The sequence below is a fragment of the Lissotriton vulgaris genome, chromosome 12 (assembly GCF_964263255.1).
Source record: "Lissotriton vulgaris chromosome 12, aLisVul1.2, whole genome shotgun sequence".
Lineage (NCBI taxonomy): Eukaryota > Metazoa > Chordata > Amphibia > Caudata > Salamandridae > Lissotriton > Lissotriton vulgaris.
The window spans coordinates 445,309,407-445,326,213 of NC_141700.1; the positions used below are offsets into that span (position 1 = coordinate 445,309,407).

Here is a 16,807-nt window from a genome sequence, read left to right on the forward strand (position 1 = left end):
TGGCCTGTACAGGGATCGAACCTGTGACCTTGGCGTTATTAGCACCACGCTCTAACCATCTGAGCTAACAGGCCATTTTTCACAAAATCCTGGAAGTCCAGCATGTGAAGAAGTGCTAATGATAGTTAACCCGGGAGATTTGGAAAGCTTAATTTCAGAGGTTTACCATGAAAGTACAAATATATAATATCAACATGAAGAAACTAATATGACTTTAAAAAAATGACAATACAAAAGAGATTTTCATACTCAGTGTTAGAACTTAGAACCATTAATGTTTTTTTCCATGTGTTTTAGCAATAAATAACAATTCATCACCTATATGCAATTGATTCATCTAATCATTCTATCAGCTTCCCCTCAAAGGAAATATAGACATACACATGATACAGAAGAAAATACATCTATTTTCAACATTAAAGGAGCATCAAGTATTGGCTTGGAGACTGATTCAAGGTATGTCCTTGGCATTTTTAACTTTATGCTCTAAAGACTAAACTAATAGGCTCAATAAATATATAGCATACCGTTGAAGAAATAGCAGATGATGAAGTGCTATCGATTGTTAACCCGGGATAGTTGGAAAGCTTATATTCAGCTGTTTACATTCATACTATCTTTATATTTCATCAACAAGACAAAACAAAAATGACCTCAATAAATTGCAATAAATAGAAGATTTAGTTACTTGGCGTTTGAACTTAGAACCATTAATAGATATTCCAGGAGCTTTCAGAATAATAATTAATTCTACAACTATATCAAATGTATTCATCCAATCCTTCAAGCAGCGTTTGATCCAAGGTGATAAACAGTCAAGAATGAAACACAAGAAAAATTAATCTTTTTTCAAACAATTAAACTTGGCCTGTACAGGGATCGAACCTGTGACCTTGGCGTTATTAGCACCACGCTCTAACCATCTGAGCTAACAAGCCGTTTTGCCCAAATTTATGGAAGTCCAGCATGTGAAGAACTGCTAATGATAGTTAACCCGGGAGATTTGGATAGCTGAATTTCAGAGGTTTACCATGAAATTATAAATATATAATATCAACATGAAGAAACTACTATGACTTTAAAAAAATTACAACACAAAAGAGATTTTCATACTTAGTGTTAGAACTTAGAACCATTAATCTTTTTTCCATGTGTTTTAGCAATAAATAACAATTCATCACCTATATGCAATTGATTCATCTAATCATTCTATCAGCTTCCCCTCAAACGAAATATAGACATACACATGATACAGAAGAAAATACATCTATTTTCAACATTAAAGGAGCATCAAGTATTGGCTTGGAGACTGATTGAAGGTATGTCCTTGGCATTTTTAACTTTATGCTCTAAAGACTAAACTAATAGGCTCAATAAATATATAGCATACCATTGAAGAAATAGCAGATGATGAAGTGCTATTGATTGTTAACCCGGGATAGTTGGAAAGCTTATATTCAGCTGTTTACATTCATACTATCTTTATATTTTATCAACAAGACAAAACAAAAATGACCTCAATAAATTGCAATAAATAAGAGTTTAAGTTACTTGGCGTTAGAACTTAGAACCATTAATAGATATTCCAGGAGCTTTCAGAATAATAATTAATTCTACAACCATATGAAATATATTCATCCAATCCTTCAAGCTCCGTTTGATCCAAGGTGATAAACAGTCAAAAATGAGACACAAGAAAAATTTATGTTTTTACAAACAATTAAACTTGGCCTGTACAGGGATCGAACCTGTGACCTTGGCGTTATTAGCACCACGCTCCAACCATCTGAGCTAACAGGCCGTTTTGCATGAATTGCTGGAAGTCCAGCATATGAAGAAGTGCTAATGATAGTTAACCCGGGAGATTTGGAAAGCTTAATTTCAGAGGTTTACCATGAAGTTATAAATATATAATATCAACATGAAGAAACTAATATGACTTTAAAAAAATCACAATACAAAAGAGATTTTCATACTTAGTGTTAGAACTTAGAACCATTAATGTTTTTTCCATGTGTTTTAGCAATAAATAAGAATTCATCACCTATATGCAATTGATTCATTTAATCATTCTATCAGCTTCCCCTCAAAGGAAATATAAAGATACACATGATACAGAAGAAAATACATCTATTTTCAACATTAAAGGAGCATCAAGTATTGGCTTGGAGACTGATTGAAATTATGTCCTTGGCATTTTTAAAATTTTGCTCTAAAGACTAAACTAATAGGCTCACTAAATATATAGCATACTATTGAAGAAATAGCAGATGATGAAGTGCTACTGATTGTTAACCCGGGATAGTTGGAAAGCTTATATTCAGCTGTTTACATTCATACTATCTTTATATTTCATCAACAAGACAAAACAAAAATGACCTCAATGAATTGCAATAAATAGGAGATTTAGTTACTTGGAGTTAGAACTTAGAACCATTAATAGATATTCCAGGAGCTTTCAGAATAATAATTAATTCTACAACTATATCAAATGTATTCATCCAATCCTTCAAGCAGCGTTTGATCCAAGGTGATAAACAGTCAAAAATTAGACACAAGAAAAATTAATCTTTTTATAAACAATTAAACTCGGCCTGTACAGGGATTGAACCTGTGACCTTGGCGTTATTAGCACCACGCTCTAACCATCTGAGCTAACAGGCCGTTTTGCACAAATTCCTGGAAGTCCAGCATATGAAGAAGTGCTAATGATAGTTAACCCGGGAGATTTGGAAAGCTTAATTTCAGAGGTTTACCATGAAGTTATACTTATATAATATCAACATGAAGAAACTAATATGACTCTAAAAAAATTGCAATACAAAAGAGATGTTCATACTTAGTGTTAGAACTTAGAACCATTAATGTTTTTTCCATGTGTTTTAGCAATAAATAATAATTCATCACCTATATGCAATTGATTCATCTAATCATTCTATCAGCTTCCCCTCAAAGGAAATATAGACATACACATGATACAGAAGAAAATACATCTATTTTCAACATTAAAGGAGCATCAAGTATTGGCTTGGAGACTGATTGAAAGTATGTCCTTGGCATTTTTAATTTTATACTCTAAAGACTAAACTAATAGGCTCACTAAATATATAGCATACTATTGAAGAAATAGCAGATGATGAAGTGCTACTGATTGTTAACCCGGGATAGTTGGAAAGCTTATATTCAGCTGTTTACATTCATACTATCTTTATATTTCATCAACAAGACAAAACAAAAATGACCTCAATGAATTGCAATAAATAAGAGATTTAGTTACTTGGCGTTAGAACTTAGACTCATTAATAGATATTCCAGGAGCTTTCAGAATAATAATTAATTCTACAACTATATGAAATATATTCATCCAATCCTTCAAGCTCCGTTTGATCCAAGGTGATAAACAGTCAAAAATGAGACACAAGAAAAATTTATCTTTTTACAAACAATTAAACTTGGCCTGTACAGGGATCGAACCTGTGACCTTGGCGTTATTAGCACCACACTCTAACCATCTGAGCTAACAGGCCGTTTTGCACAAATTCCTGGAAGTCCAGCATATGAAGAAGTGCTAATGATAGTTAACCCGGGAGATTTGGAAAGCTTAATTTCAGAGGTTTACCATGAAGTTATACTTATATAATATCAACATGAAGAAACTAATATGACTTTAAAAAAATTACAATACAAACGAGATTTTCATACTTAGTGTTAGAACTTAGAACCATTAATGTTTTTTCCATGTGTTTTAGCAATAAATAACAATTCATCACCTATATGCAATTGATTCATTTAATCATTCTATCAGCTTCCCCTCAAAGAAAATATAGAGAAACACATGATACAGAAGAAAATACATCTATTTTCAACATTAAAGGAGCATCAAGTATTGGCTAGGAGATTGATTGAAAGTATGTCCTTGGCATTTTTAACTTTATGCTCTAAAGACTAAACTAATAGGCTCAATAAATATATAGCATACCATTGAAGAAATAGCAGATGATGAAGTGCTATCGATTGTTAACCCGGGATAGTTGGAAAGCTTATATTCAGCTGTTTACATTCATACTATCTTTATATTTCATCAACAAGACAAAAAAAATGACCTCAATAAATTGCAATAAATAAGAGTTTAAGTTACTTGGCGTTAGAACTTAGAACCATTAATAGGTATTCCAGGAGCTTTCAGAATAATAATTAATTCTACAACTATATCAAATGAATTTATCCAATCCTTCAAGCAGTGTTTTATCCAAGGTGATAAACAGTCAAAAATGCGACACAAGAAAAATTAATCTTTTTTCAAACAATTAAACTTGGCCTGTACAGGGATCGAACCTGTGACCTTGGCGTTATTAGCACCAAGCTCTAACCATCTGAGCTAACAGTCCGTTTTGCACAATTTCCTGGAAGTCCAGCATATGAAGAAGTGCTAATGATAGTTAACCCGGGAGATTTGGAAAGCTTAATTTCAGAGGTTTACCATGAAGTTATAAATATATAATATCAACATGAAGAAACTAATATGACTTTAAAAAAATTACAATACAAAAGAGATGTTCATACTTAGTGTTAGAACTTAGAACCATTAATGTTTTTTCCATGTGTTTTAGCAATAAATAACAATTCATCACCTATATGCAATTGATTCATTTAATCATTCTATCAGCTTCCCCTCAAAGGAAATATAGAGATACACATGATACAGAAGAAAATACATCTATTTTCAACATTAAAGCATCAAGTATTGGCTTGGAGACTGATGAAAATATGTCCTTGGCATTTTTAACTTTTTGCTCTAAAGACTAAACTAATAGGCTCACTAAATATATAGCATACTATTGAAGAAATAGCAGATGATGAAGTGCTACTGATTGTTAACCTGGGATAGTTGGAAAGCTTATATTCAGCTGTTTACATTCATACTATCTTTATATTTCATCAACAAGACAAAACAAAAATGACCTCAATGAATTGCAATAAATAAGAGATTTAGTTACTTGGAGTTAGAACTTAGAACCATTAATAGATATTCCAGGAGCTTTCAGAATAATAATTAATTCTACAACTATATCAAATGTATTCATCCAATCCTTCAAGCAGTGTTTGATCCAAGGTGATAAACAGTCAAAAATGAGACACAAGAAAAATTACTCTTTTTTCAAACAATTAAACTTGGCCTGTACAGGGATCGAACCTGTGACCTTGGCGTTATTAGCACCACGCTCTAACCATCTGAGCTAACAGGCCATTTTTCACAAAATCCTGGAAGTCCAGCATGTGAAGAAGTGCTAATGATAGTTAACCCGGGAGATTTGGAAAGCTTAATTTCAGAGGTTTACCATGAAAGTACAAATATATAATATCAACATGAAGAAACTAATATGACTTTAAAAAAATGACAATACAAAAGAGATTTTCATACTCAGTGTTAGAACTTAGAACCATTAATGTTTTTTTCCATGTGTTTTAGCAATAAATAACAATTCATCACCTATATGCAATTGATTCATCTAATCATTCTATCAGCTTCCCCTCAAAGGAAATATAGACATACACATGATACAGAAGAAAATACATCTATTTTCAACATTAAAGGAGCATCAAGTATTGGCTTGGAGACTGATTCAAGGTATGTCCTTGGCATTTTTAACTTTATGCTCTAAAGACTAAACTAATAGGCTCAATAAATATATAGCATACCGTTGAAGAAATAGCAGATGATGAAGTGCTATCGATTGTTAACCCGGGATAGTTGGAAAGCTTATATTCAGCTGTTTACATTCATACTATCTTTATATTTCATCAACAAGACAAAACAAAAATGACCTCAATAAATTGCAATAAATAGAAGATTTAGTTACTTGGCGTTTGAACTTAGAACCATTAATAGATATTCCAGGAGCTTTCAGAATAATAATTAATTCTACAACTATATCAAATGTATTCATCCAATCCTTCAAGCAGCGTTTGATCCAAGGTGATAAACAGTCAAGAATGAAACACAAGAAAAATTAATCTTTTTTCAAACAATTAAACTTGGCCTGTACAGGGATCGAACCTGTGACCTTGGCGTTATTAGCACCACGCTCTAACCATCTGAGCTAACAAGCCGTTTTGCCCAAATTTATGGAAGTCCAGCATGTGAAGAACTGCTAATGATAGTTAACCCGGGAGATTTGGATAGCTGAATTTCAGAGGTTTACCATGAAATTATAAATATATAATATCAACATGAAGAAACTACTATGACTTTAAAAAAATTACAACACAAAAGAGATTTTCATACTTAGTGTTAGAACTTAGAACCATTAATCTTTTTTCCATGTGTTTTAGCAATAAATAACAATTCATCACCTATATGCAATTGATTCATCTAATCATTCTATCAGCTTCCCCTCAAACGAAATATAGACATACACATGATACAGAAGAAAATACATCTATTTTCAACATTAAAGGAGCATCAAGTATTGGCTTGGAGACTGATTGAAGGTATGTCCTTGGCATTTTTAACTTTATGCTCTAAAGACTAAACTAATAGGCTCAATAAATATATAGCATACCATTGAAGAAATAGCAGATGATGAAGTGCTATTGATTGTTAACCCGGGATAGTTGGAAAGCTTATATTCAGCTGTTTACATTCATACTATCTTTATATTTTATCAACAAGACAAAACAAAAATGACCTCAATAAATTGCAATAAATAAGAGTTTAAGTTACTTGGCGTTAGAACTTAGAACCATTAATAGATATTCCAGGAGCTTTCAGAATAATAATTAATTCTACAACCATATGAAATATATTCATCCAATCCTTCAAGCTCCGTTTGATCCAAGGTGATAAACAGTCAAAAATGAGACACAAGAAAAATTTATGTTTTTACAAACAATTAAACTTGGCCTGTACAGGGATCGAACCTGTGACCTTGGCGTTATTAGCACCACGCTCCAACCATCTGAGCTAACAGGCCGTTTTGCATGAATTGCTGGAAGTCCAGCATATGAAGAAGTGCTAATGATAGTTAACCCGGGAGATTTGGAAAGCTTAATTTCAGAGGTTTACCATGAAGTTATAAATATATAATATCAACATGAAGAAACTAATATGACTTTAAAAAAATCACAATACAAAAGAGATTTTCATACTTAGTGTTAGAACTTAGAACCATTAATGTTTTTTCCATGTGTTTTAGCAATAAATAACAATTCATCACCTATCTGCAATTGATTCATTTAATCATTCTATCAGCTTCCCCTTAAAGAAAATATAGAGATACACATGATACAGAAGAAAATACATCTATTTTCAACATTAAAGGAGCATCAAGTATTGGCTAGGAGACTGATTGAAAGTATGTCCTTGGCATTTTTAACTTTATGCTCTAAAGACTAAACTAATAGGCTCACTAAATATATAGCATACTATTGAAGAAATAGCAGATGATGAAGTGCTACCGATTGTTAACCCAGGATAGTTGGAAAGCTTATATTCAGCTGTTTACATTCATACTATCTTTATATTTCATCAACAAGACAAAACAAAAATGACCTCAATAAATTGCAATAAATAAGAGATTAAGTTACTTGGCGTTAGAACTTAGAACCATTAATAGATATTCCAGGAGCTTTCAGAATAATAATTAATTCTACAACTATATCAAATGTATTTATCCAATCCTTCAAGCAGTGTTTGATCCAAGGTGATAAACAGTCAAAAATGAGACACAAGAAAAATTAATCTTTTTTCAAACAATTAAACTTTGCCTGTACAGGGATCGAACCTGTGACCTTGGCGTTATTAGCACCACGCTCTAACCATCTGAGCTAACAGGCCGTTTTGCACAATTTCCTGGAAGTCCAGCATATGAAGAAGTGCTAATGATAGTTAACCCGGGAGATTTGGAAAGCTTAATTTCAGAGGTTTACCATGAAGTTACAAATATATAATATCAACATGAAGAAACTAATATGACTTTAAAAAAATTACAATACAAAAGAGATGTTCATACTTAGTGTTAAAACTTAGAACCATTAATGTTTTTTCCATGTGTTTTAGCAATAAATAACAATTCATCACCTATTTGCAATTGATTCATTTAATCATTCTATCAGCTTCCCCTCAAAGGAAATATAGAGATACACATATACAGAAGAAAATACATCTATTTTCAACATTAAAGGAGCATCAAGTATTGGCTAGGAGATTGATTGAAAGTATGTCCTTGGCATTTTTAACTTTATGCTCTAAAGACTAAACTAATAGGATCACTAAATATATAGCATACTATTGAAGAAATAGCAGATGATGAAGTGCTACCGATTGTTAACCCGGGATAGTTGGAAAGCTTATATTCAGCTGTTTACATTCATACTATCCTTATATTTCATCAACAAGACAAAACAAAAATGACCTCAATAAATTGCAATAAATAAGAGATTTAGTTACTTGGCGTTAGAACTTAGAACCATTAATAGATATTTCAGGAGCTTTCAGAATAATAATTAATTCTACAACTATATCAAATGTATTCATCCAATCCTCCAAGCAGCGTTTGATCCAAGGTGATAAACAGTCAAAAATGAGACACAAGAAAAATTAATCTTTTTTCAAACAATTAAACTTGGGCTGTACAGGGATCGAACCTGTGACCTTGGCGTTATTAGCACCAAGCTCTAACCATCTGAGCTAACAGGCCGTTTTGCACAATTTCCTGGAAGTCCAGCATATGAAGAAGTGCTAATGATAGTTAACCCGGGAGATTTGGAAAGCTTAATTTCAGAGGTTTACCATGAAGTTATAAATATATAATATCAACATGAAGAAACTAATATGACTTTAAAAAAATTACAATACAAAAGAGATTTTCATACTTAGTGTTAGAACTTAGAACCATTAATGTTTTTTCCATGTGTTTTAGCAATAAATAAGAATTCATCACCTATATGCAATTGATTCATTTAATCATTCTATCAGCTTCCCCTCAAAGGAAATATAAAGATACACATGATACAGAAGAAAATACATCTATTTTCAACATTAAAGGAGCATCAAGTATTGGCTTGGAGACTGATTGAAATTATGTCCTTGGCATTTTTAAAATTTTGCTCTAAAGACTAAACTAATAGGCTCACTAAATATATAGCATACTATTGAAGAAATAGCAGATGATGAAGTGCTACTGATTGTTAACCCGGGATAGTTGGAAAGCTTATATTCAGCTGTTTACATTCATACTATCTTTATATTTCATCAACAAGACAAAACAAAAATGACCTCAATGAATTGCAATAAATAGGAGATTTAGTTACTTGGAGTTAGAACTTAGAACCATTAATAGATATTCCAGGAGCTTTCAGAATAATAATTAATTCTACAACTATATCAAATGTATTCATCCAATCCTTCAAGCAGCGTTTGATCCAAGGTGATAAACAGTCAAAAATTAGACACAAGAAAAATTAATCTTTTTATAAACAATTAAACTCGGCCTGTACAGGGATTGAACCTGTGACCTTGGCGTTATTAGCACCACGCTCTAACCATCTGAGCTAACAGGCCGTTTTGCACAAATTCCTGGAAGTCCAGCATATGAAGAAGTGCTATTGATAGTTAACCCGGGAGATTTGGAAAGCTTAATTTCAGAGGTTTACCATGAAGTTATACTTATATAATATCAACATGAAGAAACTAATATGACTCTAAAAAAATTGCAATACAAAAGAGATGTTCATACTTAGTGTTAGAACTTAGAACCATTAATGTTTTTTCCATGTGTTTTAGCAATAAATAATAATTCATCACCTATATGCAATTGATTCATCTAATCATTCTATCAGCTTCCCCTCAAAGGAAATATAGACATACACATGATACAGAAGAAAATACATCTATTTTCAACATTAAAGGAGCATCAAGTATTGGCTTGGAGACTGATTGAAAGTATGTCCTTGGCATTTTTAATTTTATACTCTAAAGACTAAACTAATAGGCTCACTAAATATATAGCATACTATTGAAGAAATAGCAGATGATGAAGTGCTACTGATTGTTAACCCGGGATAGTTGGAAAGCTTATATTCAGCTGTTTACATTCATACTATCTTTATATTTCATCAACAAGACAAAACAAAAATGACCTCAATAAATTGCAATAAATAAGAGATTTAGTTACTTGGCGTTAGAACTTAGAACCATTAATAGATATTCCAGGAGCTTTCAGAATAATAATTAATTCTACAACTATATGAAATATATTCATCCAATCCTTCAAGCTCCGTTTGATCCAAGGTGATAAACAGTCAAAAATGAGACACAAGAAAAATGTATCTTTTTACAAACAATTAAACTTGGCCTGTACAGGGATCGAACCTGTGACCTTGGCGTTATTAGCACCACACTCTAACCATCTGAGCTAACAGGCCGTTTTGCATGAATTGCTGGAAGTCCAGCATATGAAGAAGTGCTAATGATAGTTAACCCGGGAGATTTGGAAAGCTTAATTTCAGAGGTTTACCATGAACTTATAAATATATATTATCAACATGAAGAAACTAATATGACTTTAAAAAAATTACAATACAAAAGAGATTTTCATACTTAGTGTTAGAACTTAGAACCATTAATGTTTTTTCCATGTGTTTTAGCAATAAATAACAATTCATCACCTATATGCAATTGATTCATTTAATCATTCTATCAGCTTCCCCTCAAAGGAAATATAGAGATACACATGATACAGAAGAAAATACATCTATTTTCAACATTAAAGGAGCATCAAGTATTGGCTTGGAGACTGATTGAAAATATGTCCTTGGCATTTTTAACTTTTTGCTCTAAAGACTAAACTAATAGGCTCACTAAATATATAGCATACTATTGAAGAAATAGCAGATGATGAAGTGCTACCGATTGTTAACCCGGGATAGTTGGAAAGCTTATATTCAGCTGTTTACATTCATACTATCTTTATATTTCATCAACAAGACAAAACAAAAATGACCTCAATGAATTGCAATAAATAAGAGATTTAGTTACTTGGCGTTAGAACTTAGAACCATTAATAGATATTCCAGGAGCTTTTAGAATAATAATTAATTCTACAACTATATCAAATGTATTTATCCAATCCTTCAAGCAGCGTTTGATCCAAGGTAATAAACAGTCAAGAATGAGACGCAAGAAAAAATTAATCTTTTTTCAAACAATTAAACTTGGCCTGTATAGGGATCGAACATGTGACCTTGTCGCTATTAGAACCACGCTCTAACCATCTGAGCTAACAGGCCATTTTGCAAAAACTCCTGGAAGTCCAGCATATGAAGAAGTGCTAATGATAGTTAACCCGGGAGATTTGGAAAGCTTAATTTCAGAGGTTTACCATGAAGTTATACTTATATAATATCAACATGAAGAAACTAATATGACTTTAAAAAAATTACAATACAAAAGAGATTTTCATACTTAGTGTTAGAACTTAGAACCATTAATGTTTTTTCCATGTGTTTTAGCAATAAATAAGAATTCATCACCTATATGCAATTGATTCATTTAATCATTCTATCAGCTTCCCCTCAAAGGAAATATAAAGATACACATGATACAGAAGAAAATACATCTATTTTCAACATTAAAGGAGCATCAAGTATTGGCTTGGAGACTGATTGAAATTATGTCCTTGGCATTTTTAAAATTTTGCTCTAAAGACTAAACTAATAGGCTCACTAAATATATAGCATACTATTGAAGAAATAGCAGATGATGAAGTGCTACTGATTGTTAACCCGGGATAGTTGGAAAGCTTATATTCAGCTGTTTACATTCATACTATCTTTATATTTCATCAACAAGACAAAACAAAAATGACCTCAATGAATTGCAATAAATAGGAGATTTAGTTACTTGGAGTTAGAACTTAGAACCATTAATAGATATTCCAGGAGCTTTCAGAATAATAATTAATTCTACAACTATATCAAATGTATTCATCCAATCCTTCAAGCAGCGTTTGATCCAAGGTGATAAACAGTCAAAAATTAGACACAAGAAAAATTAATCTTTTTATAAACAATTAAACTCGGCCTGTACAGGGATTGAACCTGTGACCTTGGCGTTATTAGCACCACGCTCTAACCATCTGAGCTAACAGGCCGTTTTGCACAAATTCCTGGAAGTCCAACATATGAAGAAGTGCTATTGATAGTTAACCCGGGAGATTTGGAAAGCTTAATTTCAGAGGTTTACCATGAAGTTATACTTATATAATATCAACATGAAGAAACTAATATGACTCTAAAAAAATTGCAATACAAAAGAGATGTTCATACTTAGTGTTAGAACTTAGAACCATTAATGTTTTTTCCATGTGTTTTAGCAATAAATAATAATTCATCACCTATATGCAATTGATTCATCTAATCATTCTATCAGCTTCCCCTCAAAGGAAATATAGACATACACATGATACAGAAGAAAATACATCTATTTTCAACATTAAAGGAGCATCAAGTATTGGCTTGGAGACTGATTGAAAGTATGTCCTTGGCATTTTTAATTTTATACTCTAAAGACTAAACTAATAGGCTCACTAAATATATAGCATACTATTGAAGAAATAGCAGATGATGAAGTGCTACTGATTGTTAACCCGGGATAGTTGGAAAGCTTATATTCAGCTGTTTACATTCATACTATCTTTATATTTCATCAACAAGACAAAACAAAAATGACCTCAATAAATTGCAATAAATAAGAGATTTAGTTACTTGGCGTTAGAACTTAGAACCATTAATAGATATTCCAGGAGCTTTCAGAATAATAATTAATTCTACAACTATATGAAATATATTCATCCAATCCTTCAAGCTCCGTTTGATCCAAGGTGATAAACAGTCAAAAATGAGACACAAGAAAAATGTATCTTTTTACAAACAATTAAACTTGGCCTGTACAGGGATCGAACCTGTGACCTTGGCGTTATTAGCACCACACTCTAACCATCTGAGCTAACAGGCCGTTTTGCATGAATTGCTGGAAGTCCAGCATATGAAGAAGTGCTAATGATAGTTAACCCGGGAGATTTGGAAAGCTTAATTTCAGAGGTTTACCATGAACTTATAAATATATATTATCAACATGAAGAAACTAATATGACTTTAAAAAAATTACAATACAAAAGAGATTTTCATACTTAGTGTTAGAACTTAGAACCATTAATGTTTTTTCCATGTGTTTTAGCAATAAATAACAATTCATCACCTATATGCAATTGATTCATTTAATCATTCTATCAGCTTCCCCTCAAAGGAAATATAGAGATACACATGATACAGAAGAAAATACATCTATTTTCAACATTAAAGGAGCATCAAGTATTGGCTTGGAGACTGATTGAAAATATGTCCTTGGCATTTTTAACTTTTTGCTCTAAAGACTAAACTAATAGGCTCACTAAATATATAGCATACTATTGAAGAAATAGCAGATGATGAAGTGCTACCGATTGTTAACCCGGGATAGTTGGAAAGCTTATATTCAGCTGTTTACATTCATACTATCTTTATATTTCATCAACAAGACAAAACAAAAATGACCTCAATGAATTGCAATAAATAAGAGATTTAGTTACTTGGCGTTAGAACTTAGAACCATTAATAGATATTCCAGGAGCTTTTAGAATAATAATTAATTCTACAACTATATCAAATGTATTTATCCAATCCTTCAAGCAGCGTTTGATCCAAGGTAATAAACAGTCAAGAATGAGACGCAAGAAAAAATTAATCTTTTTTCAAACAATTAAACTTGGCCTGTATAGGGATCGAACATGTGACCTTGTCGCTATTAGAACCACGCTCTAACCATCTGAGCTAACAGGCCATTTTGCAAAAACTCCTGGAAGTCCAGCATATGAAGAAGTGCTAATGATAGTTAACCCGGGAGATTTGGAAAGCTTAATTTCAGAGGTTTACCATGAAGTTATACTTATATAATATCAACATGAAGAAACTAATATGACTTTAAAAAAATTACAATACAAAAGAGATTTTCATACTTAGTGTTAGAACTTAGAACCATTAATGTTTTTTCCATGTGTTTTAGCAATAAATAAGAATTCATCACCTATATGCAATTGATTCATTTAATCATTCTATCAGCTTCCCCTCAAAGGAAATATAAAGATACACATGATACAGAAGAAAATACATCTATTTTCAACATTAAAGGAGCATCAAGTATTGGCTTGGAGACTGATTGAAATTATGTCCTTGGCATTTTTAAAATTTTGCTCTAAAGACTAAACTAATAGGCTCACTAAATATATAGCATACTATTGAAGAAATAGCAGATGATGAAGTGCTACTGATTGTTAACCCGGGATAGTTGGAAAGCTTATATTCAGCTGTTTACATTCATACTATCTTTATATTTCATCAACAAGACAAAACAAAAATGACCTCAATGAATTGCAATAAATAGGAGATTTAGTTACTTGGAGTTAGAACTTAGAACCATTAATAGATATTCCAGGAGCTTTCAGAATAATAATTAATTCTACAACTATATCAAATGTATTCATCCAATCCTTCAAGCAGCGTTTGATCCAAGGTGATAAACAGTCAAAAATTAGACACAAGAAAAATTAATCTTTTTATAAACAATTAAACTCGGCCTGTACAGGGATTGAACCTGTGACCTTGGCGTTATTAGCACCACGCTCTAACCATCTGAGCTAACAGGCCGTTTTGCACAAATTCCTGGAAGTCCAACATATGAAGAAGTGCTATTGATAGTTAACCCGGGAGATTTGGAAAGCTTAATTTCAGAGGTTTACCATGAAGTTATACTTATATAATATCAACATGAAGAAACTAATATGACTCTAAAAAAATTGCAATACAAAAGAGATGTTCATACTTAGTGTTAGAACTTAGAACCATTAATGTTTTTTCCATGTGTTTTAGCAATAAATAATAATTCATCACCTATATGCAATTGATTCATCTAATCATTCTATCAGCTTCCCCTCAAAGGAAATATAGACATACACATGATACAGAAGAAAATACATCTATTTTCAACATTAAAGGAGCATCAAGTATTGGCTTGGAGACTGATTGAAAGTATGTCCTTGGCATTTTTAATTTTATACTCTAAAGACTAAACTAATAGGCTCACTAAATATATAGCATACTATTGAAGAAATAGCAGATGATGAAGTGCTACTGATTGTTAACCCGGGATAGTTGGAAAGCTTATATTCAGCTGTTTACATTCATACTATCTTTATATTTCATCAACAAGACAAAACAAAAATGACCTCAATAAATTGCAATAAATAAGAGATTTAGTTACTTGGCGTTAGAACTTAGAACCATTAATAGATATTCCAGGAGCTTTCAGAATAATAATTAATTCTACAACTATATGAAATATATTCATCCAATCCTTCAAGCTCCGTTTGATCCAAGGTGATAAACAGTCAAAAATGAGACACAAGAAAAATGTATCTTTTTACAAACAATTAAACTTGGCCTGTACAGGGATCGAACCTGTGACCTTGGCGTTATTAGCACCACACTCTAACCATCTGAGCTAACAGGCCGTTTTGCATGAATTGCTGGAAGTCCAGCATATGAAGAAGTGCTAATGATAGTTAACCCGGGAGATTTGGAAAGCTTAATTTCAGAGGTTTACCATGAACTTATAAATATATATTATCAACATGAAGAAACTAATATGACTTTAAAAAAATTACAATACAAAAGAGATTTTCATACTTAGTGTTAGAACTTAGAACCATTAATGTTTTTTCCATGTGTTTTAGCAATAAATAACAATTCATCACCTATATGCAATTGATTCATTTAATCATTCTATCAGCTTCCCCTCAAAGGAAATATAGAGATACACATGATACAGAAGAAAATACATCTATTTTCAACATTAAAGGAGCATCAAGTATTGGCTTGGAGACTGATTGAAAATATGTCCATGGCATTTTTAACTTTTTGCTCTAAAGACTAAACTAATAGGCTCACTAAATATATAGCATACTATTGAAGAAATAGCAGATGATGAAGTGCTACCGATTGTTAACCCGGGATAGTTGGAAAGCTTATATTCAGCTGTTTACATTCATACTATCTTTATATTTCATCAACAAGACAAAACAAAAATGACCTCAATGAATTGCAATAAATAAGAGATTTAGTTACTTGGCGTTAGAACTTAGAACCATTAATAGATATTCCAGGAGCTTTCAGAATAATAATTAATTCTACAACTATATCAAATGTATTTATCCAATCCTTCAAGCAGCGTTTGATCCAAGGTAATAAACAGTCAAGAATGAGACGCAAGAAAAAATTAATCTTTTTTCAAACAATTAAACTTGGCCTGTATAGGGATCGAACATGTGACCTTGTCGCTATTAGAACCACGCTCTAACCATCTGAGCTAACAGGCCATTTTGCATAAACTCCTGGAAGTCCAGCATATGAAGAAGTGCTAATGATAGTTAACCCGGGAGATTTGGAAAGCTTAAATTCAGAGGTTTACCATGAAGTTATACTTATATAATATCAACATGAAGAAACTAATATGACTCTAAAAAAATTGCAATACAAAAGAGATGTTCATACTTAGTGTTAGAACTTAGAACCATTAATGTTTTTTCCATGTGTTTTAGCAATAAATAATAATTCATCACCTATATGCAATTGATTCATCTAATCATTCTATCAGCTTCCCCTCAAAGGAAATATAGACATACACATGATACAGAAGAAAATACATCTATTTTCA

At 31.9% G+C, this 16,807-nt stretch overlaps 4 non-coding genes across 4 annotated transcripts; all 4 read right to left on the minus strand.

The window, feature by feature from the left end:
- Window positions 1–74, minus strand: TRNAI-AAU (transfer RNA isoleucine (anticodon AAU)). Its single transcript has one exon. It is a non-coding gene; the product is annotated as a tRNA-Ile (tRNA).
- A 790-nt stretch (window positions 75–864) lies between these two features.
- TRNAI-AAU (transfer RNA isoleucine (anticodon AAU)) lies at window positions 865–938 on the minus strand. Its single transcript has one exon. It is a non-coding gene; the product is annotated as a tRNA-Ile (tRNA).
- Window positions 939–5,173: 4,235 nt separating this feature from the next.
- Window positions 5,174–5,247, minus strand: TRNAI-AAU (transfer RNA isoleucine (anticodon AAU)). Its single transcript has one exon. It is a non-coding gene; the product is annotated as a tRNA-Ile (tRNA).
- Window positions 5,248–6,037: 790 nt separating this feature from the next.
- On the minus strand, window positions 6,038–6,111 carry TRNAI-AAU (transfer RNA isoleucine (anticodon AAU)). Its single transcript has one exon. It is a non-coding gene; the product is annotated as a tRNA-Ile (tRNA).
- Window positions 6,112–16,807: the final 10,696 nt, after the last annotated feature.